This window comes from Schistocerca nitens, chromosome 3 (assembly GCF_023898315.1).
Source record: "Schistocerca nitens isolate TAMUIC-IGC-003100 chromosome 3, iqSchNite1.1, whole genome shotgun sequence".
Lineage (NCBI taxonomy): Eukaryota > Metazoa > Arthropoda > Insecta > Orthoptera > Acrididae > Schistocerca > Schistocerca nitens.
The window spans coordinates 258,947,327-258,965,090 of NC_064616.1; the positions used below are offsets into that span (position 1 = coordinate 258,947,327).

At 43.9% G+C, this 17,764-nt stretch overlaps 1 non-coding gene across 1 annotated transcript; it reads left to right on the forward strand.

Moving 5' to 3' along the window:
• Positions 1-740: 740 nt before the first annotated feature.
• Trnas-gga (transfer RNA serine (anticodon GGA)) lies at positions 741-824 on the forward strand. The gene is given in 2 exon segments: positions 741-780; positions 790-824. It is a non-coding gene; the product is annotated as a tRNA-Ser (tRNA).
• The last annotated feature ends 16,940 nt before the right edge of the window (positions 825-17,764 follow it).

The following is a 17,764-nucleotide window of genomic DNA, read 5'->3' on the forward strand; positions in this document are numbered from 1 at the left end:
TCACTGATCGTCCAGAATGCGAGTCCAGTGCCGTGATCAATGCGTTTCCTCGCTCGGTCCATACACAGAAGCTGCAGCAATGCAACAATAAATGGCATTTATAGAAGGATATTTACGCTGCATTTAATTGGCGGTAGGGATTTACGTAAATTATGACGTTTTAATACACAATTATTTGATACAGGATGTTTCAGGAGTAAATGGACATACATCAACTAGTGATAGCATGGAGCCATTTGGGGGAAAACTTCACGTAACTAAGTGCTATATTTTCAACCACTTTGAGAATGACAGCAGTTCAAGAAACAAGAAAACATCTGAAGCACTCCTTACATGACTTTGAAAACCAATAGTCTAAGGTCAGATTAATTAAAGCGTTCCAGTGAAGTACGAAACCGATCCCATCGTCTCAGATATCTAAACGAATAGAACTCTGATGAGGCACAGTCTCAAGAGGATATCAGCAACAAATATGCTGCTGTTCACAACACAAATTGAAGATGATGGTCATAATTAGGACGGGAGTGATGCAGTTCAAAGAGAATCTGAAACAGATAAGCAAAAACAACTGTTCGAAATAATGGATTAACACATACTGAAGGTGTTGGGTATAAAGGAATTAGATACCTAGATGAGGACACAAGTAGATAAAAAATTTACATGTGTCTGTTCCAGTACGAAAGATACAGAACAAGTGATGGCTTTGGGTATTATGTACACCTAAAATTGAATTCTATGCGGCCGGGGTGGCCGAGCGGTTCTAGGCGCTACAGCCTGGAACCACGCTACCGCTGTGGTCGCAGGTTCGAATCCTGCCTCGGGCATGGGTGTGTGTGATATCCTTAGGTTAGTTAGGTTTAAGTAGTTCTAAGTTATAGGGGACTGATGACATCAGAAGTTAAGTCCCATAGTGCTCAGAGCCATTTTTTGAATTCTATATCGCCAAAAAATATGCTTAAAAATTTTCAAATAAGTATAAGAGATCCACACTCATCATTACGTATGCGCCAATGCACTAGGATACCCAATAAACTCCACAGAAATTGCAAACATTTAGGAAGGAACTGGAAGAGACTACTAAAGTTCCTGGGGATCGTTCATTTGTTAGGTTACATTAACTTGGAATAAGTGAATTGTCAGGATCTAAAATGAGATCCACAGCACACAATAGAACTAACACTAAAGGCAAGAGATTATTAGAGTAGTTTAAGAAATTCGAAATGACAACAAATTTCCAAAATAAACCCAAAAAGCAGACAAGGTAGAAGTTGACAAATCAGTTACTCGATGGATTGCAGACTGACCATGTCGCAGTCAGTTACGATAACTTAAAAGAGACTCAAGGCATACAGGTATTTGAAAATGGGCTCCCACGATTTCGAGCAGACTCGACGAATCGTTCATTTGTAGAACTCATTACAAATTAATTATTGAATCGAGGTAGCATATTTTTAAATCTTTGGTGGAGTTTATGCAGTGGTGAACATTGTGTCTGGCCGGGATATAACCTGGATACCTGTTACTCGCAGGCGGCGTTCAGGTGAGGGATACTCAAGGGCCACCACAAAGCTTCCCCTTGCCACTGTTTCCTGTCCTACAGGTGAATCGAGCTCTTCGTTATTGCACCAAGAGCTCTGGGAGCTCGAAGTTTACAGTCGGCGCGTCAGATGTGCTCGGATGGTACAATTGGTTGTGCACTACCTATGGAAAGATGGTATCCGGTTTCGACTCTTGGGCGGGCCCAAAATTTTAACCTCTTTCAAAGTTTTTTTTTTTTTTTATATAGAGGTGGAGCCCCTCCACGCCCACACCGGCATGATGGCCAACACAAAAGGTCTACTGCCATCTCTGCATAAGGGTTAGTATTCACTAAAGTGAGGTGTCGCAGGATGTGGGTACTGCGATGTTTGCGTACGTCTGGTTAGGATTAACCATTAATACGCGCTCATCTGGAGATAGATTGGTCGAAGTCTGACGAAGGGTAGCGGTTTGAAGGGCAGAGGAAAAAAAGTGCCAGGGCAAGAGCCAAGGGAAAAAAACCTCTGCGAAAGTTAGGTCGGGCGGCAAGAGCAGTAGCGGTTGTCTTGCTGCCTGCGATAGGTTGTACAAGGATAGGCTTTGTTAGTAGTGGGTATCATGCATGTCGATACCTTGATGTCGTGCGTTTGTGCTGCTCGGCGGCTGGTGCTGGTACAGAGTCCTCGTTCAGCGTCCTGCAACCTGCAACAGTTAGTTTTGTTATCGGTCTCGTGTCCGATGGTCATATACCGGAGGCACAGTGTGAGGGAGTGTTGGGAGATTGTTCGTGCGTCTGTGGGCGAGCTCGTCGGTGTCCCTGCTGTGGCCTGTTGGTCGGCTCTAATAGCAGCTGGTAGTTGCCAGTCAGTGTTGCTGATATGCAGGGGCTTACCGACGTTTGTCGCTGTTTGCGTATGTTAGTTTACCATAGGTGGTTATGCCCTAGCAAGCAGTGTCTTTGGCCGCTTGTGTTTCCACCTGTGGTTGTGATAATGAAAGTGTTCAGTTATGGACTTAAATAGCAGCTGCACGGTAGACTGTCATTGTAAACAGACGAAACGCTTCTTTATACCTGTTTCGTGACGTATAAAAGGTTTCGTTTCAGTCCCCAGTAGTAGATCAGTTTTTTTAATACTTATTTGGTGGTGTTGGTACACAGTTTTTGTACTTGACTAGTAACACTATTAACTGTAATCTCTTAGTATCCGTGCAACATTTTTAACCATAGAGTTCTACTCTATGGACATTTGAATAAGTGAGCACCAAGCACACTGGATAAAAAATTAACAGAGCCCCTAGCCTTGATAATGAACTCAACTGGACGAGGAAGACTACTCAAGAATGCTATATGCAGCTGAAACCACTCCTGTAGAGCTACCATATTGCGGGGATTTTTATTGCTGCATTTCACTCACTGTTCCAAATAGTCCTAGACTTTTCTAAGGAATTAAGAGAAGGTGATTTAGTGGGTCATTTGAGTTGCCATAGGGTACCCGAGTGTTCGCCAAAGTAGCAACGTATGTATGTAGCCCTCTGAACTGCTCTTGTACTGAAAGACGGAAGTGTTCACAGCATACTCATTATGAATCCATACTCCATACATATTATAAAAATCTATGTACCTATATATTTTTGTATGTACTTTCCATATCTTCTTCTAAACCACTGAAATGATTTGAACGAAACTTAGTACACCTATTACATGCTGTCTGGTAAGAGCCACCTACTCATCGAAGGGGTGCTGGTGAGCCTGAAAAATCAGTGTATCTCGCGACACGTGAATACCCATACTTAAGTAACCCAGTATCTGACAATGAGAGCGCTTAGTGACTTGCAACAAATTTTACACATAATTTCAAACCTTTAAGAAACTTTTTCTCGCTGAGAATCCCCACAAAATGGTGATAGCAGAAAAGGTTATGCTTACTACATTTTTTGGTGCATTCAGAACAACTGCGGCATGAAACATGGCGTTTTAATTTATTACTTCCTTACAACTCACTGTATTCGCGACAAATTTTGTTGACAGTATTCACATATACCTCTGAATGTAAGAGCAAATTTATATCATTGTACAACACATAGGTCAGGAGAAACGATGTCATAAAATTTGAGCTGCATGAAAATGAAATTCTTTAGAAATGCAGGTGAAACGTGTACAAATATGTGAGAAATATATTTGTTATGTGCATACACGAACAAAGCCACTGTTAAAAAGCTCTTTCTAACCCGTGGAACAAATTGAACTAAATTTGGTACCCATGTTAGTTACAACCTGGAAATAAATACTTAGGGGTAAGTGTGATAACATGGAGAGAGAAGGTGAGACGAGGGGATGGACAGACAGCGAGGATGAAGGAAGAGGTGGACACAGACATGGGGAAAGAGGAAATGGACAGAGACTGGGCAGGAGGACGAGGAGATGGACAGAGAGGGGAAGAGGGGGACATCGAGAGAGAGAGAGAGAGAGAGAGAGGAGAGAGGGTGAGTTGGGCAGAGAAAGAAAAGAAAGCGACATGGACAGAGACAAAGGGAGGAAGAAATAGGCAACGATAGGACGAAGGAGAAGAGTTGAGCAGAGAGAGGGGGAAAATGGAAAGAGAAAGGAAGTGGAAGAGAAGGACAGAGAGAGGGGAGGGGAGGAGATGGACAGAGAGAAGGGAGAGGAGGAAATGAAAAGAGAGAGGGGCATGAGATGGACAGAGAGAGAGGAGACAAATTCAGAAAGAATGAAGAGGTTTTGGAAAGAGAAAAAGAAGAAGGAAACAAGAAAAAAAATGAATAATCTTGTAACATTCAAGTTAATCACTCTCCCTGGAGCCAAAAATGTGTGATAATAACACTTATGGAAAAAAATTATTACCAAAAATCTGAAAAAGTACTGTAAAATTTCCAATGGGAACGCCCATTTTTATTGCAGAATCAGATTCTATATAAAAAAACTACATACATTTTGTCTTAAACAGTTGTTTTGATTCTTGGTAGTTGGCGCTGTAATTCAAGAAAATCGATGTTCTCGTTTTTGCGTGGAAAATGGTTATGGATAAATAAAAAGTACTTAACTACTTCGTATATTTTGATTCGCTAAAACTAAAACTCTCCCTCTCTCCCTATAGGGTGGGGTTTGTGAGAGAGGAATTAAGAGTTTTACAAATGTTGACCCAAATTCTGTATTAATTTTTTCCGAAATTTCGGGTAAGTTTTGTTTGTTTCGTGGTCATGAGGCCACACAACTTTTAATTATCAAACAAATCATCTGACTAGCTAACTAACTAACAAAACATCGTACTTACTAACGAGTGAACTCATTAACAAACAGAGTAAACAAAGTAAAAGACTAACAAAAATATGCCTTTGATGTTTACTGGCAGAGACGAGGACACAAATCTAAGAATAGGGTTGCAACGGCAACAAGTGTTGACACAGGAAAAGTCCTGGATCTTGAGATTTTTGACAAAATATTGTTAAGGATGCATATGTGCTGGCGTGGACAGAGAGAGAGTAGAAACTCATAAGCCAAACTGGAAAAAATTATGAGGGATTTTCTTTAATTACAGCGGAAATTACCAAGAATCGAAATAAATGTTTAAGACAAATTGTACGTAGTTTTTTTATGTAGAATCTAATTCTGCAATAAAAAATGGGAGTTCCCATGTTAAACTGTAAAGTTGCCTCGCGCCCCACTCCCAGGGGCCTGGGGTGGCTAATTTTAGCACCAGCAGATTTCCCCTCGAAAATAAACAACTTTGGACTCTACACATTTTTTCGTGTGAAGCTTATTTTTTGAGTTATTCTGGTTTGTCAACTTAAAATTTACACCCTGTATATACTTTCGCGTAGACGGATTTCACAGAAAATAACAAAAGTTTTATTTCTGCGTTATCGGCTTATGATTAGAATACTGCCACAGAATCTGAATTTGCAATAACGATAAACAAGGCTCAAGGGCAGAGAGGGGAAGGAGGGGGAGGAGATGGACAGAGGGGTGGGAGGAGCGGTTGATGGAAAGTGAGAGGGGGAAGGAGGAAGAGTGACCAAAGAGAGGGGAGCAGGAGATCAAGACGCATACCGAATTCCCATACATATTAAAAATGTCTGTTTTCTCTTTTCCATCTTTTACATTTAACCATTCTGAGCCACAGCAAGGTGTGGCTAGGTAGAGTTACTTTTGTACTAAGATCTTCTATTCTTTTCTGTTATTAGTGACTTTTCAATTATAATTTCAGAGGAAGCTCCTCGCAAGAAGGCACTGAACAAAATGGTTCATGAGATAATTGGCAGCACTTGGGAAATGGCGTGCATCGGTGAAACTACTAGTGTGAACAGGCACAACGGCTAGAGACTGTGTCGCGCACAAGCCGCCTTAAAGATTAAAGTTAATGGTGACAAGACGCAAGTAGAGAAAAAAGTTTCGTGATAGTTAACATTCTCTGTCAGTTTAAGATTGTAGTTGGGGAGTACTGTAAAGCTCTTCGGGCTGAAAAACAACGGTATAGTGAATAATACCAACTAGATGATGTCGGGCTGCACTGGTGTGTTGTCTGGAGGAGAACCAACAATGAAATTACAAGCGAAATGGTTGAACAGATAAAATACTGAACTGAAAAGAATACTTGCTATAAACTACCCAATTATGATGACACTCACTGGTATTCGGAGAGTGATAGATGCTCTCTGTCCTGTTGCAAATGATCCTAAAATGATAAACTTGCTTACTTTAAACTTTAATGTTACAAATATAACAAGTAATGCACATAGCATCTAGTAGTGTTTGCATTATGTGATGCAATAACGGGTTTTTGAGAATTGCTATTTATTTTTATTCAGCCGTTATAACTTCTATTCAAATGGTGATTTCTCCAACAACAAACAACAACAACAATAACAACGATGACGTGATAGTGCAAACACACTCCCGACGAAGAGCATGGATCTGATTTCGACGCCCACAGTGACATAAAGTTTTAACTCGTCTCATATTTCTACGTTATCGACATCGATAAGAATACTTCATACGCCACAATTTTGATACACTTCAGTTCATAGTAGTTTCAGGAAACTGATTTTTTTCCCACTGATTCGGTGGTGCTGCCGGCTGGCGTGGCCGAGCGGTTCTAGGCGTTACAGTCTGGAACCGCGCGACCTCTACGGTCGCAGGTTCGAATCCTACCTCGGGCATGGATGTGTGTGATGCCCTTAGGTTATTTAGGTTTAAGTAGTTCTAAGTTCTAGGGGACTGATGACCTCAGAAGTTAAGTCCCATAGTGCTCAGAGCCATTTGAACGATTTTGAATCGGTGGTGCTGCTCCTGAATTTCAATGCTTGTTATTGGTACTATTAGCGACTTTCTCTTTGCTGAGGTGCAACGCTTTCTCGAAAGTAGTCTAGAGATTGACGATTCAAAAGTGTTATAGAAGAAAAAGGAATTTAAATTAATTGAAAAAAATAAGAAACGAGAGCTAAACATATTGAGTATATCATTCAATAGGTGAAGTTTCTCTTGAGAACATGCTGAGCATATCTAATATCTCATTTTGACCTAATTGGTCTTTCGGCTCGATTGAAGGACGTGAATTTTTCGGTAGGTAGCTGGCTGTGGACTTCATTTATTGCTACATGGGCAATTCTGGAGAAAACGACGGTAAGGCGTCCCCACCGCATGTAAGCGATACTGAAATAGTTTGGCGGCCAGCGAAGGACAAAAAGGGCGGGCAGCCGCAGTGTGGCTCGAGTTTCCTGGGGTTGTCGGCCGCGCGCCACGCCGCCCTGCTTCAAGCTGCACTGCTTCCACCCAGACCGACACTCATTTGCTGCGTTTACATACAAACAAACCTCAGGAAGAGGAAAATCAAAAGTTAGGAACAGATTTCCACTGATGAGTTTAGGATGGATAGTCATAAGGTTTTAATAATCACCTCGAAAAAACAAGCGGTGACCATGAAGCTTGGCGATGGTACAATTCCTTTTCGGTATAGCCACCCTCCAATGCAACACGTTTTCTTCTGCTATGGATGACTTGGTGGAGGTCTTTGTAGCAGAAGTACTAACAATCGCAACACACAAGACGTACACTACTGGCCATTATAATTACTACACCAAGAAGATATGCAGATGATAAACGGGTATTCATTGGACAAATATATTATACTAGAACTGACATGTGATTACATTTTCACGCAATTTGGTTGCTTAGATCCTGAGAAATCAGTACCCAGAACAACCACCTCTGATCGTAATAGCGGCCTTGATACGCCTGGGCATTGAGTCAAACACAGCTTGGATGGCGTGTACAGGTACAGCTACCCATGCAACTTCAACACAATACCACAGTTCATCAAGAGTAGTCACTGGCGTATTGTGACGAGCCAGTTGCTCGGCCACCACTGACGAGACGTTTTCAGTTGGTGTGAGATCTGGAGAATGTGCTGGTCAGAGCAGTAGTCGAACATTTTCTGTATCCAGAAAGGCCCGTACAGGACCTGCAACATGCAGTCGTACATTATCCTGCTCAAATATAGGGTTTCGCAGGGATCGAATGAAGGCTAGAGCCACGGGTCGTAACACATCTGAAATGTAACGTCCACTGTTCAAAGTGCCGTCAGTGCAAACAAGAGGTGACCGAGACGCGTAACCATACCATCACGCCAGGTGATACGCCAGTATGGCGATGGCGAATACACACTTCGAATGTGCGTTCACCGCGACGTTGCCAAACATGGATGCGACCATCATGATGCTGTAAACAGAGCCTGGATTCATCCGAAAAAATGACGTTTTGCCATTCGTGCACCCAGGATCGTCGTTGAGTACACCATCGCAGGCGCTCCTGTCTGTGATGCAGCGTCAAGGGTAACCGCACCCATGGTCTCCGAGCTAATAATCTATGCTGCTGCAAACGTCGTCGAACTGTCCGTGCAGATGGTTGTTGTCTTGCAAACGTCCCCTTCTGTTGACTCAGGGATCGAGACGTGACTGCACGATCCGTTACAGCCATGCGGATAAGATGCCTGTCATCTCGACTTCTAGTGATACGAGGGCGTTGTGATCCAGCACGGCGTTCCGTTTTACCCTCATGAACCCATCGATTCCATATTCTGCTAACAGTCATTGGATCTCGGCCAGCGAGAGCAGCAATGTCGCGATACGATAAACCGCAATCGCGATAGGCTACAATCCGACCTTTATCAAAGTCGGAGACGTGATGGTACGCATTTCTGCTCCTTACACGAGGCATCACAACAAAGTTTCACCAGGCAACGCCGGTCAACTGCTGTTTGTGTATGAGAAATCGGTTGGAAACTTTCCTTATGTCAGCAAGTTGTAGGTGTCGTTACCGGCGCCAACCTTGTGTGAATGCTCTGAAAAGCTAACCATTTGCATATCACAGCATCTTCTTCCTGTCGGTTAAATTTCGCTTCTGTAGCACGTCATATTCGTGGTGTAGCAATTTTAATGGACAGTAGTGTATACATTACTGAGAGGTACATTACAGCGACACCCATTGATCAATGTATAGAACATAAACATTATAAGAGAAACAGCCAAAACATACACATTCACGAAAACCACAGTATCACCCAATACATATGCGTGACTATTGGTAAAGCAGAGAAAATACAAACTCGCACACGTGAATACTACATAGTACAACAACCAATCACACACATCAGAGCATACCACCGCACTCTCTATGAATCGATGGCGCGCTTCGTAGCAAGTTTATGGGCACATAGGCTTGCTATAGTGACCTACAGGATAGCTGTGAGGCGTAGATAATGGTAATGAGCGTGCCAGGGTCATTCCACACTATCTCAACATAGGTGCTATGTGTGGTTTTGGGTGTCTTCCCAATCGGCATAACGATCAGATATCGGGCTGCATGCTATTGGCTTGATAGGAGAATACTTCATAAGATCAGGGAAACAACAGAGGACGGCGTCAACTAAACACATGGCGGTTGTGTGTCTCTCAACGAGAGTGGGGCCAAAGTGATAAAAGGGGTACGACTTTTTCCCGAACATCAGGGAACCGTTATGCGTGAATCATGCGAATCTCAGCAGTGGAATAGTTCATTTCCTGACTGGAATGGCCTATATCCAGCGCACCTACAGAGCCTGTCACTTTCTGCGGACGTTAGCTGCCAGTGCGGAGAACATTGATCCCCTGAACACAGCATGCTGTATTGTGAGCAATACTCACATGCACTGCGAAACATAATAGAAATCACAACAGATAAACTACAACACACACTCAGGGACTCACACAAATGGGGAAAACCAAATGAACTAAAAGACCACATCTCCAAGACAGAACACGTTTCTATAAACAGACGACGCCTTGCAGGCATCGCATCAACGTCAAAGAAAAGACTGGGTTAGTTCAGATAAGGACTCCAGTACTACAGACTCCTCCAACACCGACACGGAGGACTTAACAAAGAAGAATATGTAGTCATCCAATTATAGGAACATGAAACATAGATCAAAGCAGAGAGACATATTTTATCACATGATGGTGGTCAGTTATTGTAGCAGGTGCCATGTTAAACCTGTTACTAAAAAAAATAGATTTCTTAGCACATAGCATAAGTTAGAATAAGAGTAAACACAAGATAAAAAACATGACTAGACACAGTACGTAGCATACACAACACATATCAATAGTAATCCTTTGTCACGTATCATGCAGACGCGATGTAGAATATGTAACCTAGTGTGGCTAGTTATTGTACCAGGCGCCACGGTAAGCTTGAAAAACACTCGACTAGAATTAAGTAGACTATCATTTCAACATAACTTAGTAAGTAACGTTGGGAGGTACTGCACAGGGTTGCCACGTTCCATATCACATTCCGAGACGTCCTCCCTGAGTTGCGCAGGTGAAGGGATCTATATTAGTCAGTCTATCCTATCCTCTTTTTATCGTTCTTCTTAAATCAGTTTTCTTCTTTTATAATTTCCTTTTTCCTGTATTATATATAATATTTTAAAAAGTATAATACAGCTGCCGTTTACACAAAGAAAGAGGATAAAAGATCTCCATAAGGCCCCACGTCCTTGTGGCGCTGTATGGACAATGCAGCCCAAGGCCTCAACTGCGTAGAATGTGAGCTGCGTGGCTGGGACCGTTGATCCCAGCTCAGTGGACTGAGTAAAACATTACAGTCCGCACAAAACATATTAGATGCCGAGCCCCATTTTCAGAAAACGATCCACCTTGATAAACAACTTGTCCTCTTTCCCGAACCTTTCAATAGCTTCCCACGACAATTCGTCTGGAGGTTTCGGTAGTAAGCTCCTGTCATGATTTGCCCCTTGCGAGCATTCTCTGTTAGTATCCCATCGTGGCAGTCCCAAATAAAACACTCAGCTTTATCTTTTCCGGTGGTGATAAGGTCTTCGCCTATTTCGGTGGTGCTGAATTCACATGTTTTCAGTGCTTGATTTACCACATTCTCTCGGAGTAGTAGTGATACATCCATCACTGGTCAACTGTGATTAGCCAGCTAAATACGTCATCTTCATTGGTTGAACATATCTTCAACGTCTTCACTGCTGCTTCGGTTCGGTGGGTTCTTTGAGTGGATGTGAGCAGTCGCAGAACCCAGAGAGCGGTGACATTTATAATCTTCAAATTATTGTGCAAGATTTTGACATATAATGCATGAGTGATTTTCACTTTTTAAACCGCCGCCTCGATTTTGACGCGCCGGTCTTCGAGAACCAGGTCCTTGCGATTCTCTGTTCTTCATAGAGAGATGGTCCGTCACTTCATTTCTCGTCATTCAGATTTTTTGACCACAATAGAACCATCAGTGCCATCTAACCACAGTGTCATATTGAGCTATACTGTTGAGGAGCACGCACCTCGATCAATTCAGAATGGATTGTTTCAGCGTTTCTTGCTTCTAATGTAGTTAACGAATTATTGCACGATACTTAGCGTTATCAGTGGGCTAGATCATTTTGATTCGGCTGTTCTAGTGATATGCTATAGTCGGTGATACAGAGATTTCTATATCTACCAGGAAAAAAATGGTTCAAATGGCTCTGAGCACTATGGGACAACTTCTGAGGTCATCAGTCCCCTAGAACTTAGAACTACTTAAACCTAACTAACCTAAGGACATCACACACATCCATGCCCGAGGCAGGATTCGAACCTGCGACCGTAGCGGTCTCGCGGTTCCAGACTGTAGCGCCTAGAACCGCTCGGCCACCCTGGCCGGTATCTATCAGGACTGCAGACATTAACTTCAAATAAACAACAAATCATTACATAACTTTATTTTTGTCAAGATAATATTAAAACTTTATGATTAGTCCTTATACATACTACACCACGAATCGTGTTAGTTAGTACGCAAATAACGGTTTTCCGACCGTCTTTTACGCGAACGGCCTACAGAGACCAACTACTTTTCCTTTCCTGTTTAGTCAACATGATGGCTATTTCTGTTCAGTTACTTACAAGAGGTCTATAAATTCTTGCTCGGCCTGATATTCCTCCCCCTCCTTCACCGCACAAAAAGACACTCTGTCCTGATTAACCATTATTTTTCAAAAGAGCACAGAACCTGAGAACCCCACTGCGTTCCAGAATCGGCCGAGCGCTAACATGGGACCAAATACTTTAGGTCTTACTTCTGAACGTACTATTTCTACGTGACAATCAAAAACAATATACAGAGTGTTCCATAACTACTCGTCCAAATTAATACGGCAGGTAGAGAACACGAAAACAGATATATTCCGATAAAGAACATATTGTCTCTGAAGTAATTAAGGAACATTTTGTTAGTAGTTCTGACGTAGTTTGTTGTGTCGGTGTCACTGACTGAGAATGAGTACTGACATTCAAAACTGTTCTCTGTATGTATGGTTGGCTCTGAGGTCTGCTTGGAAACATACAGCTTCATTCGCAACTTTCACCGCATTGTGACAACAACGGAGACTCCCCTCTACACACACAGATTCAGTCGCAGTCATTACCGCCTTGTGACAACAACAGTGACCATGGAGCGGTTTACGTATGCTGAAAAGGCTGACTTGCATCTGGTATACGGCTCTGTGAATGGAAATGGACGAGCTGCAGTGAGAGGGTATCGACAGCGCTCTCCCCAGCGACAGGTTCCGTAACGCCAAACATCTGAACGTCTGCATCGCCTCAACAGGAACTTTCCGTGCAAATATGCATAATACTGGTTGGAGTCGAGCAGTCCAAATTCCCGAATGCAAGACGAGATTCTGCGACACGTTGAAGACAATCCATTCAAACGTACACGACGTAGTGCACATATACTTGGCGTCAGAAATAGCCTTTTGTGGAATGTGGTATCCTTTCCATCTTCAGTGCGTGGCATCACTAACAGCTGAAGATTTCCTCCAACGCGTTCTGTTTTCACAATGGTTTTTACAACAGACTGCCCTACACTTGTTATTGACGGCCGAGGTCCTGTACACTGGCGAGGCTTCGTTTACTCGTGAAGGCTGTTTCAATATCCACACTTCTCATGTTTGGACACGAGTGATTGCATGAGATATTCGACCTCGTGCTCATCTGCAGCGATTCTGTGTTAATGTGAGAGCCGGCATTCTCGATGTTAGGTTGGTTGGATGATACATTCCTCCAGTCCGCCTTAACGGACGGAGATATCGCATCTTCGTGGAACATGAGTTGCCAGAGCTGCTGGTGGAAGTACCTCTGAATGCTAGACAAAGGATGTACTTCCAGCACGGTGGCGCGTCAGCCGACTTCAGCACTATTGTGAGAAATCATCTGAGAGCCTCCTTCGGGAATCGATGGATCAGCCTAGGGGGCCTTGTTGCCTGACCTCCCAGGTCATCTGACATCACGTGGGCATATGAAGCAGCTGGTGTATGAAACCGTTGTGGAAGCATAAGAAGAGCTCGTCGCCAGAATTGCAGTCGCTGCTGGTACCATTGCGGACATCTTCAAACGGACATGACAGTTAATGGTCCTACGATGAACTGCTTGCATAAAGGCCAGTGGTCTCACATTCGAGCAGTTCCTGTGAATGTCACTGCTGTAATTAGCATGCTAAACTATCTCCGAGTAAATCGTCCCTAGCATCAGGAACTGTCGTCAGCGACCACAGGTACCGTAACTAAATATATTTGCTTTGATGATCTCTACCTCCTGTATTAATTTGAAAGAATACTTTAGGAAAACACTGTATACTATATACATGCCGTATGTTATGATAAAAACCTTAATTATGAGATACAATATCTGATCATAAGTATCCTGACGTCTGTTAGTGGGCAATAATATGGGTGTGTCCACCCTTCGCCTTTATCACGGCTTAAACTTTGCTGGGAACACCTTAATAAGCCGTCTGAATGTCTGTGACTGAATGTCAGCTCATTCTTCTTCAACAGCCGAAACAACACAAGGTTGTGGTGTTGGACGCTGGGGTCTCGATCGAAGCTGACTTTCTAACTCTTCTCGAAGGTGGTCCACTGAGTTAAGGTCGTGACTCGACAGAACAGTCCCTGTATGTCCATCTTTTCAGAACTGGTTCTGGACCTCGGCTATTCAGTACAAAATGTCAAGTCAAATAACTTTCAACTGTCTAAATTTCCAAACTGTTATTTTATTGGGCTACAAGTTTAGGCGATATATTACGGCATCTTCAGGCCCCCTGACAGACGTGTAGGAAGCTTCTAACCTCGGTTCCGGTCAAAATAGGGGCTGTAAGTTTCTACTTGATACAGCGAACACTTCAAACAACACCTGCAGACTAAGCAGGTGTACTAAACAGACTGATTATATACCTCTGTCCGCCCTCTTCTGGAGTATTGCCGTGCGGTGTGGGATTCGCATCAGATAGGATTGACGGAGGACACAGAAAACATTCAAAGAAGGCCAGCTCGTTTTATATTATCACGAAATAGGAGAGACAGTGCCTCGGATATGATAAATGAATGGGGGTGGCATAATTAAAGCAAAGGTATTTTTCTCTGCTGCACCTCCTCATGAAATTTCAGTCACCAAGTGCCTCCTCAGAGTGTGAAAATATTTTTTTGATACCTACCTATCTGGCGAAATGAGTATAGTAACAAAACGCGAGAAATAAAAGATCGCACGGAAAGACTGAAGTGCTCGTTTCTCCCTCGTGCTGTTCGAGCGAGGAACGGCAGAGAAGTAGGTTGAAGGTGGTTCGATGGACCCTCTGCTTGGCACTTAATTGTGAATTGCAGCCTAATCACGTAGATGTAGGTGTGCGAACCTTTATTGGCAACTTTTGCGATAGAAAATGGGAGAAAGAGTGTGATACCAGATTTACCCTTCCCGAAAACACCATTAAGTGATTTATGGAGTGTGGAAGTACACTCCTGGAAATTGAAATAAGAACACCGTGAATTAATTGTACCAGGAAGGGGAAACTTTATTGACACATTCCTGGGGTCAGATACATCACATGATCACACTGACAGAACCACAGGCACATAGACACAGGCAACAGAGCATGCACAATGTCGGCACTAGTACAGTGTATATCCACCTTTCGCTGCAATGCAGGCTGCTATTCTCCAATGGAGACGATCGTAGAGATGCTGGATGTAGTCCTGTGGAACGGCTTGCCATGCCATTTCCACCTGGCGCCTCAGTTGGACCAGCGTTCGTGCTGGACGTGCAGACCGCGTGAGACGACGCTTCATCCAGTCCCAAACATGCTCAATGGGGGACAGATCGGGAGATCTTGCTGGCCAGGGTAGTTGACTTACACCTTCTAGAGCACGTTGGGTGACACGGGATACATGCGGACGTGCATTGTCCTGTTGGAACAGCAAGTTCCCTTGCCGGTCTAGGAATGGTAGAACGATGGGTTCGATGACGGTTTGGATGTACCGTGCACTATTCAGTGTCCCCTCGACGATCACCAGTGGTGTACGGCCAGTGTAGGAGATCGCTCCCCACACCATGATGCCGGGTGTTGGCCCTGTGTGCCTCGGTCGTATGCAGTCCTGATTGTGGCGCTCACCTGCACGGCGCCAAACACGCATACGACCATCATTGGCACCAAGGCAGAAGCGACTCTCATCGCTGAAGACGACACGTCTCCATTCGTCCCTCCATTCACGCCTGTCGCGACACCACTGGAGGCGGGCTGCACGATGTTGGGGCGTGAGCGGAAGACGGCCTAACGGTGTGCGGGACCGTAGCCCAGCTTCACGGAGACGGTTGCGAATGGTCCTCGCCGATACCCCAGGAGCAACAGTGTCCCTAATTTGCTGGGAAGTGGCGGTGCGGTCCCCTACGGCACTGCGTAGGATCCTACGGTCTTGGCGTGCATCCGTGCGTCGCTGCGGTGCGGTCCCAGGTCGACGGGCACGTGCACCTTCCGCCGACCACTGGCGACAACATCGATGTACTGTTGAGACCTCACGCCCCACGTGTTGAGCAATTCGGCGGTACGTCCACCCGGCCTCCCGCATGCCCACTATACGCCCTCGCTCAAAGTCCGTCAACTGCACATACGGTTCACGTCCACGCTGTCGCGGCATGCTACCAGTGTTAAAGACTGCGATGGAGCTCCGTATGCCACGGCAAACTGGCTGACACTGACGGCGGCGGTGCACAAATGCTGCGCAGCTAGCGCCATTCGACGGCCAACACCGCGGTTCCTGGTGTGTCCGCTGTGCCGTGCGTGTGATCATTGCTTGTACAGCCCTCTCGCAGTGTCCGGAGCAAGTATGGTGGGTCTGACACACCGGTGTCAATGTGTTCTTTTTTCCATTTCCAGGAGTGTAGATGTGGATGTTGAATATGACTTCCCAACGCTGTTGGCGTAACGTGGAGTCCATCGCGCAAACCGTTTGCTGTGTCACCAGCAAGAAAATGTTGGACACTGTTACACAAGTGTGTCTACTTCATTTGTTAATATAATAATTATATTCCAAATTCAGAACGTGCATCGAGAAGGACAGAATAAAAATAAATACAAAAAAGAGAAGGAGAACTGTAAAAATGAGGGAGGGTGTCAAACATGTCTACGTCTTTTGGTGACGCTAGTAAGACCCCTGATTGTGGACTCAGTGAGAAGTAAAATAGAGCCCTCATTCTTTCAAGAGATAGCCCATTTGATTCTTTTGACTGTGGAGAAACGTGCATCTTCTCTGATCGTATGGAGCAGGTTGTTCCATAGCCTAGCTTGCAACATAGAATTCGGCGTACCATGTGGTATGCTAAGGAACTCAAAGTAATGTAGAATTCAAGATTCAGATGTGTCGAGAATGCTGTTATGGAATATTTTCTACAAAACAGATATTTTTGTTTGTAATGACTGAGGAGTTGAGAAAACAAAATCAGTGTGTGGTAAAGGCGCCTTCAGACTGTACGCGTCAAGAACAGCTCTTCGCACGAAGATGTAAAATGATCATACGGCTATGAGTCGGTCAAGTATACACAAATTTAGGGCGTTGTATGACTTCACAATAATATGATGGTAATCTCTTTTATGTCTCCGAAAAACAGTTTCTAAGGTCTTTTACTTTTTTAATAGGAATCGACATATACTGCAACATCTGGCACACAGAACAGTATTAACCTAGTTTCACGCCAAGCTCTCTAACAGAAGAACTGAAAGGGTATTCTGTTTTATTTAGAATGATCTACGGAAGGATTTTACGATGTGTGAACTACTGTGTCGTTGAAGAGGTACTGGGACTGTTTGCGTTTTATTAGCCCTAACATTATATCTCAGTCCTACTTTGTTGACTCAGACACAAAAGGTTTGGAAAGTGTAGTTAACTGAACTTGTAACTCCTGTTAGGTTTTGTGGTCTGGTGCTCAGATACATATGAAGATCGTCGACATATTTACTTACTCCTTGACGCTACATCTCTGACGATCGCAGCCCAGCCTTGACGATCTTCGGCTCGTTCCTCCACCTTCTTACTCCCATCTTCAAGTCATTCCTCACATAATTCAGCCATTGTTTACGTAGTCTCCCTTTGCACCGTTTGTCACCTGGATTTCCTTTACAGACCTTCATGACAGATCTGTCCTCTGACTTTCGCTCTACTTGGCCCAACCATCTTAATCTCTTGCTCTTGATTTCCAAAACTAGGTCAACGAGACCACAGAGTTCCTCAAAATCCTTGATTTCACGCATTCTCCATTGCCCTGCCCAACTCACGGCTCCAATAATTTTTCTTAATATTTTCCTTTCTTCGGAGTAACTCCTCTTCTGCCGCAGGCATTATGTATGTTTCTGGGC